Source organism: Sapajus apella, unplaced genomic scaffold (assembly GCF_009761245.1).
Source record: "Sapajus apella isolate SASKATOON/1434 unplaced genomic scaffold, GSC_monkey_1.0 scaffold78, whole genome shotgun sequence".
In the NCBI taxonomy this organism is placed as follows: Eukaryota; Metazoa; Chordata; class Mammalia; order Primates; family Cebidae; genus Sapajus; species Sapajus apella.
This window is the reverse complement of record NW_022437018.1, coordinates 4,668,016-4,684,341: the sequence shown is the minus strand read 5'-3', so window position 1 is coordinate 4,684,341 and position 16,326 is coordinate 4,668,016. Positions and strand designations below refer to the sequence as shown.

Genomic DNA, 16,326 nt, shown 5'->3' with positions numbered 1-16,326 from the left:
TGAGTTAGTCACTGTGGCCAGGGGATGGAATGCTGTAGTTGATTAAGCCTGGGTTTTGGGTCCACATAGATTGAGAGTAAGGGAATGTCAAGTCTTCAAATGGGGAAATAGCTTCTGTAGTGGAAATAGCTTGTATTTGCTTTCTTTCTGTCCACTAGGAGGACAAATACAAGCTATTTCCACGACAGAGGCTATTGTGACTATTGTTAGGTTGGTGCAAATGTAATTGCAGGTTTTGCCATTAAAAGTAATGGCACCAACTTAGTGTTGTTATTACAACTTAGTCTTTGTGATGGACGACTAATATCACCACCATCCCTGCTACTTTACACTGTACAGCTGGGACAAGAACTACACTGGAGGAATATTCTAGTGAAGAACTAGGTTAACAGCGAAGTAAAAAAAGATTTTGGATAGAATGAAATAAAAGAGCTCTTAGTAGTAGAAGAGAGATAAAGGAAAGCAAAGCCTAAAGTGATAAGTTCTGGAAGATGAATTAAGCATGTTTCAAAACCAAAACCTATCTAAATGGAAACATGTAAAACATTTTACAGTTGCTACATTAAAAACACCTCACTGTGATTGTTTAAATAAAGCTTAAATGGCCACACAAAGCATGCATGTTGTATGATGTTCTCTTTCAGCACTGACACAGGTATCTGTGAAGCCAGCAGAATTCCCTGCACAGGAAGGCCAGGTCTGTAAATATCTTATTGCAGACACAGTTAGCAATGCATTCCCCACAAAAGAAATCTTATGACATTGGAACGTTCTAATTTTTTCCTTTTCACTGTCTTAAGTAAAATAAGTATATGAATTTCTGGGGAGGAAAGTTCAGATGCTATCACCAATAGTGAAACATCGTTTGGCTATTTGACAATGCTGTAGTATCCTTAAACAACTGGTTTGCTCTAAGATTAGTGATATTTACAAATATATAAATACGTAATAGACTACTACTGTGAAACCAGCAGCTGTGAACTTGAACTTGAACCTGTCTTCATTTTACATACAATATGCTCTGCCAACAGAATGATCTAGATTAAAATGCATTATACAGAACATTGGGAAAATATTGCACATTGCCTTCCTATGAAAACTGAAATCGCAGAAGTTTTTCTGCTAAAAATCAATTAAATGTTACAACTGATATGCTATAGGATTTACTTAAGGTGAAGCCTCTGCATGCAAAACCATGGGATAACTGGTTGAAGCTGGTTATTTGGGCCATCTGGGCATTTCACCTGAAGAGCATACAGACCAAGTTGGCTAGGGCCCACCCGAGTGTAGGAGCTCAGCTGACTGGGAGAAGCAAATCATTCAGCTTCAATGCTAGCAGAATATAAGTCCCCTGTTTTGTTTTTTGTAAAAGAGAATGTGCAGTCATTATACTATATAGTTTTATACAGTAAGTTTTGAAAGGGAAAGAATGCATGTCTAAGGTGAATAAGCCTCCTTGAGGGGATTGGGTAGTGTATTTTCTCAACTATGGAGTAGTGTTTTGGGGACTATTAATATTAAGATATTAATATTAATATTAAGTCCACCAACTGAGGACTATTATGGAATCTGATGGGCTCACCAAACAGAGAAGAAATAATATGACCTTACATTTCTAGACTTTATTACACATCTCAGACCATCCCCCGCCCACCGACAGGTAGGGCTGACCCCGAATTTAGTGGCCATCCTTCTCCTGCACACTCTTTTCCATCACACATACAGAATGAAAACATTCTTCACCCATGTTGAGAAAAACAGTCATTTGGTTTATGAAGGATATTTTTTTCTTTCATATTTTGAAGGGTGGTGTAGACCAGATTAAAAAACATGGCTCAAGGAAGCAAGAAATCATTCCCCCAAGTGTTTATTAAGTGAATCACAAATTCATTCAGCATGACTGTTTACCCAGAGAAATAAAGGCAAAATGGTAACAAGCTGTGAGCCTCCAAGTACCTTCAACTTTAGGATCTCCCTGGGAAAGGGTCACAAGTGTAATCATTTTCAGCTGTCCCTGCCTCGCTTCCGCTGTCGATGGAAATATCCAGGCAGGATGAATACACTTTCTGACTAGACTCTGGACTGACCTAGACAGCTTTTGGAAATTCAGGATATACTTTTCCTAAAGCTTCTTAATTTTTCCCATCCCTCCCTGATTGAAAACATCATTTATCCCATTACAGCATGTGGAAAGAGAGGGGAGGGAGAAGCAGACAGAATCTGAATTTAGGATAAATATTACTTTGTGAGATTATTATTCTCATTCATAACAGATGACAATTTTTATGTCATTTAGCTGATTCCAGAACAGAATCACCCAAAGAGATATTAAGGGCTATTTTTTCATACTATTTATTTCAAAAGATGTACAACAAGACACGTATCCTACATTTAGTAGCTAGCCATCCATATCTTGCATATTTCCTGGAAATGTTTTGATATTTTGTCAAGTTCAGTTAGCTGTTATTTCACTGGCCACATGTGAAAGAATTTGCCTCCTTCACTTATATTGTGGTGGGTTCCAAAGACTGAGACTTCCTCCAGTGTCTGAGAACTGTCTGAAGATGCTTTTCTAAAGAAATCTGTGGATAAGTAGTTTCTGATGTAACTCTATTCCTCATTTGTTAGGTGGCAGCTACTTCTTCAATAGCACAGCTCCACCATGAGCTTGCAAGTGGACTCAGCCAGCTCAGATTTGGAACTCTCTTTGAAATTCTAAGATGATGTGTCATTTCAAGGGTAAAAAAGCAACATTACTATAAATATGAGTGGATGCTAGAGTCCCAAAGACTTTCAATACCCTGAGGCTTCCTACCTGCTGACATCAGCAACATGGTTCTTACTATAAAGCTGGATTTCAGACTGTGGGACTTCCCAAGAATCATTTCCAGTCTATGTAAAGAACATGGACTCAATGCGGTTTCCATGGAGTTAATGGATAAGATTTGGAATGGCTCCCTCTCTCAGCCATTTCTGCGAGTTAACAAGATGACTCTGGTCCACTAACCCATTTCCAGGGACTAAGATAATGTGAAAGAATTTGATTCTGTCACCAAACTGGAACTGAAATTGTTCAGCAGTTAATACAGTTAGCAGCAAATATACTGGATGAATTAGGACCGTCTACGGCAGTAGCATGACATCTGTAGCTATCTCTTCCCTCTCCCTGGGCTCCTACTTATTAGGCTTCTAATGACACTGACATTTCCTTTTTGTCAAATCTGCTTTTGTATTGTATGGGGCTTGGGTTTTTTTTGTTTTTTGGGGTTTTTCTGAGATGGAGTCTCACTCTGTCACCCAGGCTGGAGTGCAGTAGCACGATCTCTGCTTACTGCAACTTCGCCCTCCTGGGCTCAAGCGATTCTCTGGCCTCAGCCTCCTGTGTAGCTGGGATTTTGGGTGCCTGCCATCATGCACGACTAACTTTTGTATTTTTAGTAGAGATGGGGTTTCACCATGTTGGCCAGGCTGGTCTCAAAGTACTGACCTCAGGTGATCCACCGGCCTCGTCCTCTCAGAGTGCTGGGATTACAGGCATGAGCCACCACACCTACCCTGTTTTTTTTTTTGTTGGTGGTAGTTTTTGTTTGTTTGTTTTTTAGAGGCAGGGTCTCATGGCACTGTCATCCACGTTGGAGTGCAGTGGTGCCATCACGGCAGTCTCAAACTCGGGCGTAAGCAATTCTTCCACCTCAGTCTCCCGAGTAGCTGGGACTACAGGTGTGTACCACCGCGCTTGCCTAATTTTTTAATTTTTTTTTTTTAGAAATGGGGTCTTGCTGTGTTGTCCAGGCTGGTCTGAAACTCCTGATCTCCTCCCAAAGTGCTGGGATTACAGTGCTGAGCCCGTGCACCTGGTTTATTTTATGTTTAAAGCCTGCTTTTGCAGAATGCATATTTCATATCAGCAGTGAAGCACTGAGGAGTCATAGAGGTCTCTCCACTCCTCCACCATGGCAAGGTTGAAAGGCTCCTTGTGCCTTGGTTTGCTCACCCAAGAACTTGACACATAGCACTAGTCATGCTGGGGGGCTCTCATGTTGTAGGAGGCCTTGGTTTACCAAATGCAAGACCTCAAAGCTCAAAACCTTCTGCAAACATATATATAAATCTTTCTTTATATGAGGAAGTTAAGGAAGTAGAATCTAATTTTGTGAAGTTTACATCTTTTAGGATGATGATAATTTTTGCTATTCAAAAAATGTATATAATCACTATTTCTGTAAAAGAGAATGGACACTATTTATGTGTGTGTGATATATATCAGCATGAATATGGCTAAATCTGGAAGGTTAAAGAAAAAATTAAAAGCAGTGATTACTCCCAGTGGTGTTGGTGATGAAAAAGTGGGAACTGAATACCTGGAGTAGGTGGGAGGGAAACTTTTCCTTGAACACCTTTTCTTACCTTTGGTATTTGAAACATGAGAACTTATTGACTACTCAAAAATGAGTTAATGTGTAGAAAAACAAATGCTTTTAACTTTTACCTTGAAGGGCAACCAGAGGCCACAATATCACCATAAGCTTAGTCAGTTGGGAGTTAGGTTAGTCTAGAGACAAACAGGCAGTAAGCAGCAATTAAAGGCCTAAAAGGGGATGGTTTCCTTCCAGGACGTACAGCCTGTGTCACACCAGCAGAGGCATAGGAAGCTGACATAACAAGAAAGAGCAAAATTTACCCAGTTGTGTCATATATTATCATGCTGTCAAACCTGGAGGGCATTATATTAGGTGAAATAAGCCAGGCACAGAAAGACAGATACCACACTGTATCACTTTCTTGTGGAATCTAAAGAAGTTGAACTCATAAAAGCAAAGAGTTAATAGAGGTGACCAGAGGCTGGTAGGAAAGGGGAGATTGGGAATAGGTTCAAGACATCTAACATACAACATGGTGGCTATCGTTTACAACAATGTATTGTGTTCTTGAAAATTGCTGACAGTACATTTTAAGAGTTCTCACAACCACAAAAAAATGATAAATATGTGAGGTAATGCATGTGTTCCTTAGCCTAATTTAGCCATTTCATAAACTATACATATTTCAAAACACATGTTGGACATAATAAATGTATGTAATTTTTTTTGTCAATTAAAAACATTAATTTTAAAAACAGGTTCTCAAAAAAAGAACAAAATACAGGATTGCTGCAGGACTTCTCAGAGCCTTTAATATGCCATTTTGCATTAAGACCTCCCAAGAGGAGGTGGGTAATGTTTCCTAAAGTTATTTGACAATGGGACCCTCCCTTTCAAGGGATATCTCACAGGATTAGTGTTTTACAGAATGCATTTTGGAAAATGCTGGATTGTCAATGACTCATCAAATAAGAGATTCTGTCTAAGCTATATGTAGAAAGTAGCAGAGTTTTACAGAGAAGGATTATGTTATAACCAACACATTCACCAGTGTAAGGTGTCTTAGATGAAGATTTTCTTTTGGATAAAATGTATACATTCAGTTCGACAAACATAGTGGCTATATGTGCAGGTGCAATTCTGGGGACTCTGGAGCCTGCAGAAAGGAATAACGAAGGTGACTAAGTGAGGTAAAACATAGTTCCCTGGTTCTTTCTGCAGCAGAAGAGGGCATCTGAGCCACCACAAATGTCCAGTTGTAATTCAACAGGTGAGATGTCCTTCTTTATTTCAATTTTCAAAGTGTTTATTCTGAGCTATATAGCTCCTTACATTTTGTAAGTGTCAATATTCACTTCTGAATTGAATGGTATATTTGCTCTGGCATTTAGCAGAAGTAGAGCTCTAATACTCTTCAAAGCAGAGCAATGTTATGACCTGCAGGAATATGATGCTTACTTATCCATGGTATGGGCTGCGTGGAGCATTTTCATCTATGTAAATGGGAAACTCATCTCTAATTTTATGGCTGAAGACCTGGGGGACCAAGTGATTACTCATACCGTGCTCCTTGACTTGTAACAGGGTCTGTCCCCAGGCACATCATGGATGTCATTTGTGTCTACGGTGAAGTTGACACTCAGGGTCCACTTTATCAGCCATGAGAAGCTGGGAGATGTCAAACACATGATCTAGAAGTGAGCCTTTTAAGTTGGCCTATGCACTGAAAATAATAATTAACAGAGGCAATAATTAACAGACAGACCTGAGCCGATCTGTTGCCCAGGGACTGGGGACCCCTGTCTTAGGTGATTCCATTCACAGTTTTGAGGCTTAACAGTACATTTTTACATATGTCATTGCCCTTACAGTCTTCACCACAATCTTGTGAGTGAAAGGGGTTCTCACATCTTCATTTTAGAAAAAACAAAAATGGAAACTCAGAGAGCCTCATTCACCTGCATCTGGTCACACAGCCAGCATGTGATAATTCTGGGAATCAACTCAAATCTACCCACCCTAGTGCCAAAGCCCGTATCCACGTCAGTACACATCAGTTGCATGGACAGAATCATTGGTCCATGAATGGTTTATTTTAAAAGCTCACTAGTCTGGGATAGTACTAGGAATTAAAAAGGACCTCCTTCCTAGCTTTATCATGCCTAATTTTGTTCTCTTCCTGGGAGTTGTATCTACCCTCGCGTCAGAAACACCTTATCTTAAGGTCAGGGACCTCTGAATTAGGATTGATCCCTGCACTGGGTGTGATAAGGACCAGGATTTCTCTAAGGCAGTGGTTCTCAAACATTGATGGTCATAATGATCACCTGAGAAAATGTCAAAACTGCAGATTGCCTGCCTTGTCATCAGAGATTCAGGCTCACTAGGTCTAAGGTAGAGTCTGGTACCTGCATTTTTCACAAGTCTCTTACGTCAGCAGTCCCCAACCTTTTTTGACATCAGGGACTGGTTTTGTGGAAGAAAATTTTCCCATGGATGGGGGTTGGGGTGGAGATGGTTTTGGGATGAAACTGTTGCACCTCACCTGAGATCATCAGGCATTAGTGCACTCATAAGAAGTGCACAGCCCAGATCCCTCACATGAGCAGTTCACAATAGGGTTCCAGCTCCCATGGAAATCTAGCCCCTGATCTGATTATTCCTAAGTGGAGCTTAGGCAGTAATCCTAGCTCACCCACCACTCACCTGCTGCTGTGCGGCCCAGTTCCTAACACCACAGACCTGAGCCGGTCTGTCGCCCAGGGACTGGGGACCCCTGTCTTAGGTGATTCCATTTCACAGTTTAAGAAGCGTACACTTCCATTTTAGGACCCTGATCATATCAGAGTAAGTCTAGTGTTAGAAATAGTTATTCATCCTCCCTGTCAATAACTCTTTGGGTTTAATTTCATAATAATAGAAAATCAGTGATCTAACCCAATCAGTGAGTGATTTAACCCAATCAACAATCAATTCAGTAAACATCTCTTGTTTACTTCACACAAGATACTATGTGCAGCTCTTTGTATGTAAAGATGAACAAAATATTATCTCTGTCCTCCACAAACTTATTAGGAGAGACAGAAGTGTGAATAAATACACATAATCCAATGATTTAAGAGCAGAATCATTGGGGTTCGGCTGAAACAGAGCAAAGAAAGGACTCATTCTGCCTGGACACCCCAGACTGCTCCCAAAGGAGGCTGCTTTCAAGCTGAGCCTGGTTTCAACAGTTACACATTTTTTAAAGGGCATTTTAGCAGGAGAGCAGAGATAAGGAAGTAGAAAAACATAGGGGAGTCAAAGGACTCTTGAGCAAATCATGTGTGAGTAGAATACGGTAGGAGTAGGTAATAAAAATGGTTTTCATTTTCAGGGTCTTTTTCTATTGCCTTTAATCCTGTCAACTACCTGTTACATTGAAGAATCATCCCTATTTAAAAGAGGAACATACTAAGTCAAAGATTTGTTCAAGAACAAAAAGCTTGCAGGACCTACAAGAAAGACCAATTTTTGGTGTGGGGGGATAATGGGATCATAGGATGTTGTTGTTGTTGGTTTTGTCAATGTGGAAAGATATATTAGGGACTGATAAAGCCGCCTACTCTAAGAAAAGTAGCCTATGGAAACATACTACACTAAGGTTCAGCATTCTATGTAAACTCTCTCTTACTTTCTCCACTAGAGAAAGATCCTTTAAAAGGTAGTGGATTCCATGTCTTGGGGTCAGGGAAATGTCAGGATGAGTCTGAGACAGCATGCATATTTTTATAAAATGCCAGAGGCAATGTTCAAAAGGCAAAAGAGTCAACTTAAAGAGGCTTCCTTTAGCTAGATTGAACTCAACAAAATAGAAAAGATAAAATGAGTAACATAATGTTTCATCAAAGTAGGTTGCAACTCTCTAGGAGACATTTTCAGTTTCTAATGATGCAAAAAAGTATATGAAAATATAAAGTGTATAAAAACATCATTGTAATACAAAGAGGGTTAATATGATAGGCTGTTTTAATTTTTTTTTGCTTTGTAAATTTAGAATATATACTTAAATGTAAATGTTTTGTTTCTTAATAAGAAATAATTCATAATTTATAGTTCATTACCTGTTATTTTCTGTTTCAGCAGGAAAGAATAGAGAGAACTGTATGTAATTCTGAGGAAAGTAGGTATGTGCTATAAGAAGAATGAGAAAAACCAATTAAAACTGGCAAAACGGGGTCCCACAGTTCACCAGGAGTGCTCACACAAAATAATCAAGTGGAAGGTACATGCCACAGTGTGTTCTAAAGGACGAGTTAGCTGTATGTCCTAGAGAAGAAGAGAAATGACCACCCCGACTCCGTCTCCCTTTTGGAGATGAATCCTCCTGACCAGTGCTTCCCAAACCTTTCAGTTCATGGCACATAGAGAAAATGATAGCATGTATCTAACAAAACATTAACTCATGACACAGTGTAAGGCTATGTTTGATACCCCCTTTTCCTTCTTCCAGATTTCCCAAACACTCCAGGCTCCAAGCAGCTCAGGGTAGAAGGGATCTATCTATATGGTGGCACCCCAGTGATTCACATAGGAATGGGGAATTACATAGTATGCTGGTTGCAAAGTTCTGCTCTAGATAGTCCTCTTAGGTATAATAAAATCTAATAAGTTTCATGTTAAATAAAATACCAGTAAGATTTATAATACTGTTTCATAATGCTAATAGGCAGAATCAATATATCAAAATGGCAAGTCAATGTGTTAGCTACTACCAGCTGTGCCCAACTAAAGAATAAATCATTTTTGGAAAAACACTAGGTTTATAATATTTAAATCTGTGTAAAGACAGTTAAAACTGCTGTGATGTAACAAATGAAACTTTATCATAAAAAAGGAGAAAATGAAAACTACCTTAGATATTGCAACAGATCAGATGTCAATCCATTCATTACCCAGGTACCATAACTGTCGCTTTTTGAGACTGATCCTTTTCCTTCAGTCTACTGAGATACAAAAATACTAAAACTACAGAAATGTAAGGAAAGCAAACCTGAAAAGAAATACAAATAACTTGCTGCTACTTAAGTCTATAATATTAACATTTGGAGAACTAGTTTTAGCTTCAGGGTACAAATTAGTTTTTATCCCTTTAATAGTGTGTGTTTGTGTGTCTTCGTTTTAAGCGTTCAAATTCTAAAGATAATAGTAAAATTGTAGTTTTAATCAAATATTTAGAAGTATTTGTATTAGCAATCAATATTTAAATATTTGGGAAATTATTTGATGGATCTATATTTTAATTTTTTAGTTGTAAGTTATGCACAAATATTTAAGGGAATGTTCATTAATGATTAAAGAAATGCTGATTGTTTGATAAACTCATAAGACTATTAAACAGAATATTAAACAAAGCATGAATAGTAGTGAGTTCCAGGGGATGTTTAAACATCAAATAATACTCTATAGTTACTGTGATGGAGTTAATTTATTTAATGAGCAAACATAATTTTTAAAATGAAAAAGACTTGAAAATGCAAATTAACAATTTCATCTTCATTTGCCCCACCCCCAATACACTGTAGATCCCACCACAAACACAATACAGATGGATGAATCAACAGTCACAAATGCTCAGAGCTGGGGGTGTGACTGTTATGACCTAGTTCAGTATTCTTGTCTACACCTCATGAAATGGTGTGACAGAGATCCATGTGATGTGGCACTTCGTCATGGAAGCCTTTGGTGATCCTGGTGAATTCAGACAGGCAGTGGGATACGACAGAAGACACACCCAGAAAAGGATTGGTGGATACTTAGGTTTATGAGTAACCAGTCTGTTACCAGGAACAATCTCTTAACTTCCTATGCCTCAGTTTCCTTATTTGGTTAATATAGAGTTTAGAATTTCAATTTCCAATGTCTCTTCCAGTTCTCTAGGTTTTTTTCTCAGCTCACTGCAACCTCTGCTTCCTGGTTTAAAGTGATTCTCATGCCTCAGCCTTGCAAGTAGCTGGGACTAGAGGCGTGTACCACCACACCAGCTAATTTTTGCTTTTTTTTTTTTTTTTTTAAGTTTCACCGTGTTGGTCAGGCTGGTCTTGAACTCCTGACTGCAGGTGATCCACCCACCTCGGCCTCCCAAAGTGCTGGGATTACAGGCGTGAGCCACCGTGCCCGGCCCAGTTCTCTAGTTTTATGAAATATCATGAAGAATGCTTATTTATTTCAGGAACAGAGGGAGACTTGCTACTCCTAAGGCTGCAGCTCCTCAGGAAGCTGCATCAAGCAATTACTAACAGCAGCACCAGTTCCCTTGAGTTGTTCCAAGAAGGCCCCACAGTTTTTTGTTCTCTTCCATTTTTCAGACATTAATTGAAAGAGCTCTTGGGTCCTTTCCATTCTCTTTGCTCTTATGGGTTACTCTTTTACTATTACTTTATTAGACTTTTAAAAGGCAGGGAAAATGCTTAGGTCAATCAGCCGTCTTAAACTAGTATCTCATCATTTAATTCATATTTTTAAATTCACTTTTGATTTTTGGTAGTATTGACTTCCCAGAGCCTGGGTTCCTACCTCCTCTTCCTGTGAGAGACAGTCTAAATCCTGATAAATGGATAAATCTAGTTTTACTTATTTGAATTTAGACAATGCGTTCTTTAAAATGCAAAGATGTTACTACCAGCGTTTAAGTGTTTCAGATGTTACTTGCCAACATTTAAATAATAAATATCCCTATTCTTCCATTTTAGAGCACACTAGGAAGAGTATCATGGATTTTAGAAGCAGTAAAAAAATTGCTGTAATCAGACTTTGGTATACATCCAAGGTTCATACTTTTTTTTTTGAGGCCAGATCTCTCTCTGTCACACAGGCTGGAATGCAGTGGCACAGTCACAGTTCACTGCAGCCTCAACCTCCCCAGGCTCAGGTGATCCTCCCATCTCGGCCTCCCAAGTAGCTGGGACTATGGGCGTACACCACCACACCTGGCTAATTTTTTGTTGTTGTTTCTGTTTTGTTTTTGAGATGGAGTATCACTCTGTGCCCAGGCTAGAGTGCAGTGGCGTGATCTTGGCTCACCACTACCTCCGCCTCCAAGGTTCAAGTGATTCTCCTGCCTCAGCCTCCCGAGTAACTGGGACTCCAGGCACATGCCACCATGCCTGGCTAATTTTTGTATTTTTAGTAGAGACAGGGCTTCGCTATGTTGGCCAGGCTGGTATCGAACTCCTGATTTCTAGTGATTTGGCCGCCTTGGCTTCCCAAAGTGCTGGGATTATAGGTGTGAGCCACAGAACTCAGTGTGGTTTGTAAGTTTCAACGTGCATCAGAATCACCTGGAAAGCTTGTTAAACTATGTACTCTGGGACCTAATTCTAGAGTTTCTGATTCAGTAGGTCTGGAGTGGGGCCTGAGAATTTTTATTTCTAGCAAGTTCCCATGTGATGTCAATGATGATGGTCCAGGGACGACACTGAGAGCCACATGAAATACAACATTCAGGCATTGAATGATATGTGTTGACTACCTACTCTGTGTCGAGTATTGTTATAGACACCAAGGATATAGTAATAAGCGAAAGAGATAAAGTTCTTGCCTGTGAAGACCTTTCCTGATGGAATTTTCTAGTCGTTACCTGAGGTTTTGGTTAGAAGTCTGCTAGCAGAGAAGTTCTCTTCACAATGCTATAGCACATTGCACTCATTCCTTCCTCGTTCCCTATCCTAATTTTCTTACCCAGAATGCCCCTCCTCTCCTTCCCCTTCCCTTTCTCCCCAGCCAATCCAAGTCTTGTCTATACCTCAACTCCATCTCCCTGTCTTCCTCCCAGCTTCTCCCTCCACGTCCACCACAGAAGCTGAGCTCTTAACATATCCTTTACTCTGTTCTGCGTTTTTATCTGTTCCGTTTGTGCCCTCAGTGTTGAGACATCTATAAGGCAATGGGCCATGTATTATATTTCTTTATAGCTCCAACTCTCGGTTCCTCAGACAGCATGTGAAATACTCCAGGAGCTAAACCTAAGCTTGCTGATAGATTCACTTGTCGTCCAACCTCCTTCTTGGAGGAGGTGGGGTAGGATTAAAGTCACTGCCACCAACAACAAGCAGTCAGACCACACTGTCAGACTGTGTTTGTGGTGGCTGGGGTGGAGTAAAGGGTTTGGAAACCAGGGGGGAAATCTGTATTTGTTTTAGGATTTTACTAACTGGGAACAAGCCAAGAGTGGTTAATTTCCCCTTCAGGACAGAGTTCATCTAAATGGGGTTTCTTCCTAAAATATAGTCAAAATAAGCTGCAGAGTAAGTTATGGCATCTTACGGCCATTGATGTTTTCTTGACTGGTATTCCTCAATTTTACTCAAAATTAGTTCTGAGTCACTTATAATCGAATTAGTAGGTCTCAGCTCACATTTTGATCATAATTGGATTAACTGGAAATTATCTGTCACAAACTGGTCCAAATGTACTATGATAGCAATGAAGCCCTGTTAATCCTGAAATGGATTGCTATTTAGAAATACAAGAAAAGTATTTTGTAGCTGGAAGAATCTTTGAGATCCTGTAAAAATAACAGAATCAAGTAGTAGTTCAGTGTGTGGGCTCTGAACCAAGTGTAAACCAGTTTGAGTCTCTGTCCTGCTGCTTACTAACTGTGTGATCTTGGGAAAGTTTCCTAGTCTTTGTGAGCCTCGGTTTTCTGCTCTGCACAGAATAAAGCAAAAAAAAGTATTATGTACTAAAAGAGCTAATGGAAGAAATAAATGGTGGTGTAATAAAATAATGTGTATGAAGCTCTACATTCAAGGCCTGGCACATAATAATAGCTCAATAAATTGTAGTTACGACATGGTCCAACTTTATCATTTTACAGATGCAGAAACTGAGACTCACAGTAATTGCAGTAATTTAGGGACAGAGTTAAGACAAGAACTTAGGATTTCCGAATTCTCAACACTCTATTCAGGGTAACTTACCATTTGCCATTTACTCTGTAATTTGGATTTTTCTAGCATGTAATTTATGAAAATTTGGATAGCAAACTTTCCGTGAAAAATGGGTTTCAGTTGAATATAGTTGGGTTACTGAACAGGTAACTCACTTATGAAAAGGACTAGCTTAAACTCTTTAATAGTATTACTTAATAAATCAACCATAAATATTATTTGTAAAGTAGTTACAAGTCATTCTTAACTATTTAATTGAAAGGTCCTATTCTCAGCAACACTAATTAGAGTATTGGGCTGCGGTATACATTTGTGTAAACACTTCATCTTATTGGGTCAAAATTAGAATCATCAGATGCTAAGAGGCCCTCTAGTCACAAAACCCTATGCATACAGGAAATGACTATCCCAAAGGGTCCCTAGAAGGACCCATTGTTCCTTACGGAATAGTTTCAGTGAGACCAAAATTATTACACCCAACACAGCCAGGTCTATGTTTTAACTCTTGTGATGATCAAAATGTGCTTTGAGCTCTCAGATAATCTTAATCCCACAGATACATAGCACCTAATATATTCCAGAAGTTATGACCATCATTGGTCAACCTACCAGTTCCTCACACTTTTCAGTAATAGATCCTGGAGACTTTGTACTTTTGTTTACTTTGCAGTAGAAGCACAGTCAGATTCCAGCAGTTTACCTGGTCCAGATGGGAGCCAGTTGGCTTGGACCCAATAAGTGCTCATGCCATAGTAGTTGATTTGCAAAAGTGAAAGATGTTTAGCAATTCATTGACATTAGGAGTGTCGATAAAAGTGACTGAAACCTCACTGTAGGAGGTGATTCTGCCAAGAGTATGCTCAACAAGAAGCTTGGTTCCAATAGAGGAAAAAAGAGAGCTGGAAGAATTTTCTTTCATGACCATGTGACTCTAGATTACAAATGGATTAGAGTAATTTAGGTTATAAGAGACAGCAACCTTCTTGAGAAGAGAGGGGAATTATGTGGGCTCATAAACCCCAGGAAAATGGGATGGGGTGCTGAAATCAGGCACTGGAGGGCTACTTTCTCTAGCCATTCATTCACACAGCAGCCTTCCCACAAGGCTGGAGCCCTGTCAGCCACCAGCCATCAGTTCATAGCCTTTACAGCCTTGTGAACAGAGAGAAAAGAGACCCTCTTCCCGTGCTGCAGTTGCGAAACTTAGGGAAAGACTAAAAGGCCTGACTTGAGTCACATACCCAACCATAGATGATTGTCATGGCCAAGGATATGAGTTGCTCTAGAAATATCCAAAAGAAAGGGAGTACCATTATGAGCACACAAAATTGTCCACCATAGCTAGCATCTTATAGAACGCTTTCTTTATCCTAATAAATATGTGTGCTCATGTTAACTTCTAAAATAAGAACCATGATCATAGGAAGTGTCTATAGGGTCACATTACATTGTTCCGAGGGACACGAGGGAGCCTGCCCAGAAGAAGGGGAGCCCTAAGTCATCAATGAGAATGAAAAGCTGAACCCCACAGTAGGGTGCCTTCTCCTTTCATCCAAATCAACAAGAACAAAACCCAAAAGGCGATCCCCATCTATCCCCAGATGCCTGTCCCAATTGATGTGGGTTCAAGTTTCATGGGATCTGAAGTGTGTATAAGTTGGGAATCCCTTTTTAAGAAAAAGAATATCAAAACATTTTACTTTTGCACATTTTACAACATGTGACCATGTAACCACAATGTTAGTGCCCCTTAGCTATGTCTATGTGAGAGAGGAGTCTGGAGATAGAAGCCTCACTAGCTTCATGATAAATCTGCCTCTGATAAGAACCTCATGGTTCTTGTCCATTAAATGGACATCTGTGGTTTCAAATACCCAGTCTTCTCCTAGAACACTACCAGGAGGACCCTTCCCCACTGGCACCTGTCATTCAAGACCTTCTGTAATTTAGGTTCTTAACTAATTTGGATTGTCCTTCTACCCCAGTTAACTAGAATCCTGAAAATGTATCATTTTTATAATTATTTGATTTTGACTTCCAGCCATCCCTCAGGTGAATTTTTTTTCTTTAACAAAATATGTCCTCTGGCTAGAGAGAAACGGGCTTGAGAACAACCCTTATTCCAAGTCAGACTCTTTGGCCTCAGTGTCATGGGCTTGAACCTGATGTCCCCAGCCACGGCATTGCTGAAACTGATAGTCTAGTCATGCAGGGGATTTTCCTGACTCCGTGTCTGTCTCCCCATGGCTGTTTATTTGTACTGCTGTCTGCTTGAGTTTGGGACACTGACCTTATAAGCTGCTTCCCCAGCCCAAGCCTGTAGCCAGAGAACTAGGAGTTTCCCTCTGGCACTGCTTACGGCCAATTGGAAAGACCTGGCTATTGATTCACTGTGGAACTGGCTTGGGGTAGGGAGAGGGGGAGGAGCCTTTAGAGTGGTAAGAGGAAAGGAGGGAGAACGAGAGAGAAGGAGGGAGAGAGAGAGAGAGAGAGAGTGGGGTGGCGGGGAGGGAGGCTTTTAAAATCAATGCCAAGCCAGCTGTGGCTCTGGACAGCTGAGTCATAGAGGATTAGGCAGTTCAGTTGGAGGAGACTTGTGCATACTAACTCTCGGATTTCAGCTGGAGCGGGGGAAAGTAAAATTTAAAAAATTAAAGAAAAGAAAGCCACAATTTAATTTCAGATAGCACTTCATTCTGAGACTCCCCGTGATCAGAGGTGAAGGACAAGAAGCTAGTCTCATTTTTCTACAAATGAGACTTAGTCCTTATGTGGTGAAGTCAAGAATCTTTTAGAGAAATCTGAATGTTGCTATTTCATTTTTTGAATACATAAATTACAGTAATTGCTGGAAGACGCTGGCTGCTGGCTTCTTACTGGAGTTAGTTAAAGGTTGTCTTCAAATGTTGGCCACTGAGTCACAAGTTCATAGTCAGCTGTGCTGTGGCCAGATTTGGCAGTTCCACTAGGCACAGGAAGGTCATTATTACAGAAATAATTGGGGGGATGGTTGTATGTCTAAAATTTACCCAAAA

The 16,326-nt window shown here is 40.0% G+C and overlaps 1 long non-coding RNA gene across 1 annotated transcript in view; it reads left to right on the top strand.

The window, feature by feature from the left end:
* Positions 1 to 8,421: 8,421 nt before the first annotated feature.
* LOC116532987 overlaps positions 8,422 to 16,326 on the top strand; it is a 28,647-nt gene continuing 20,742 nt past the window's right edge. The window contains exon 1 of the long non-coding RNA XR_004261027.1: positions 8,422 to 8,527. This is a non-coding gene — a long non-coding RNA (uncharacterized LOC116532987). The remainder of the gene's footprint in view (positions 8,528 to 16,326) is intronic.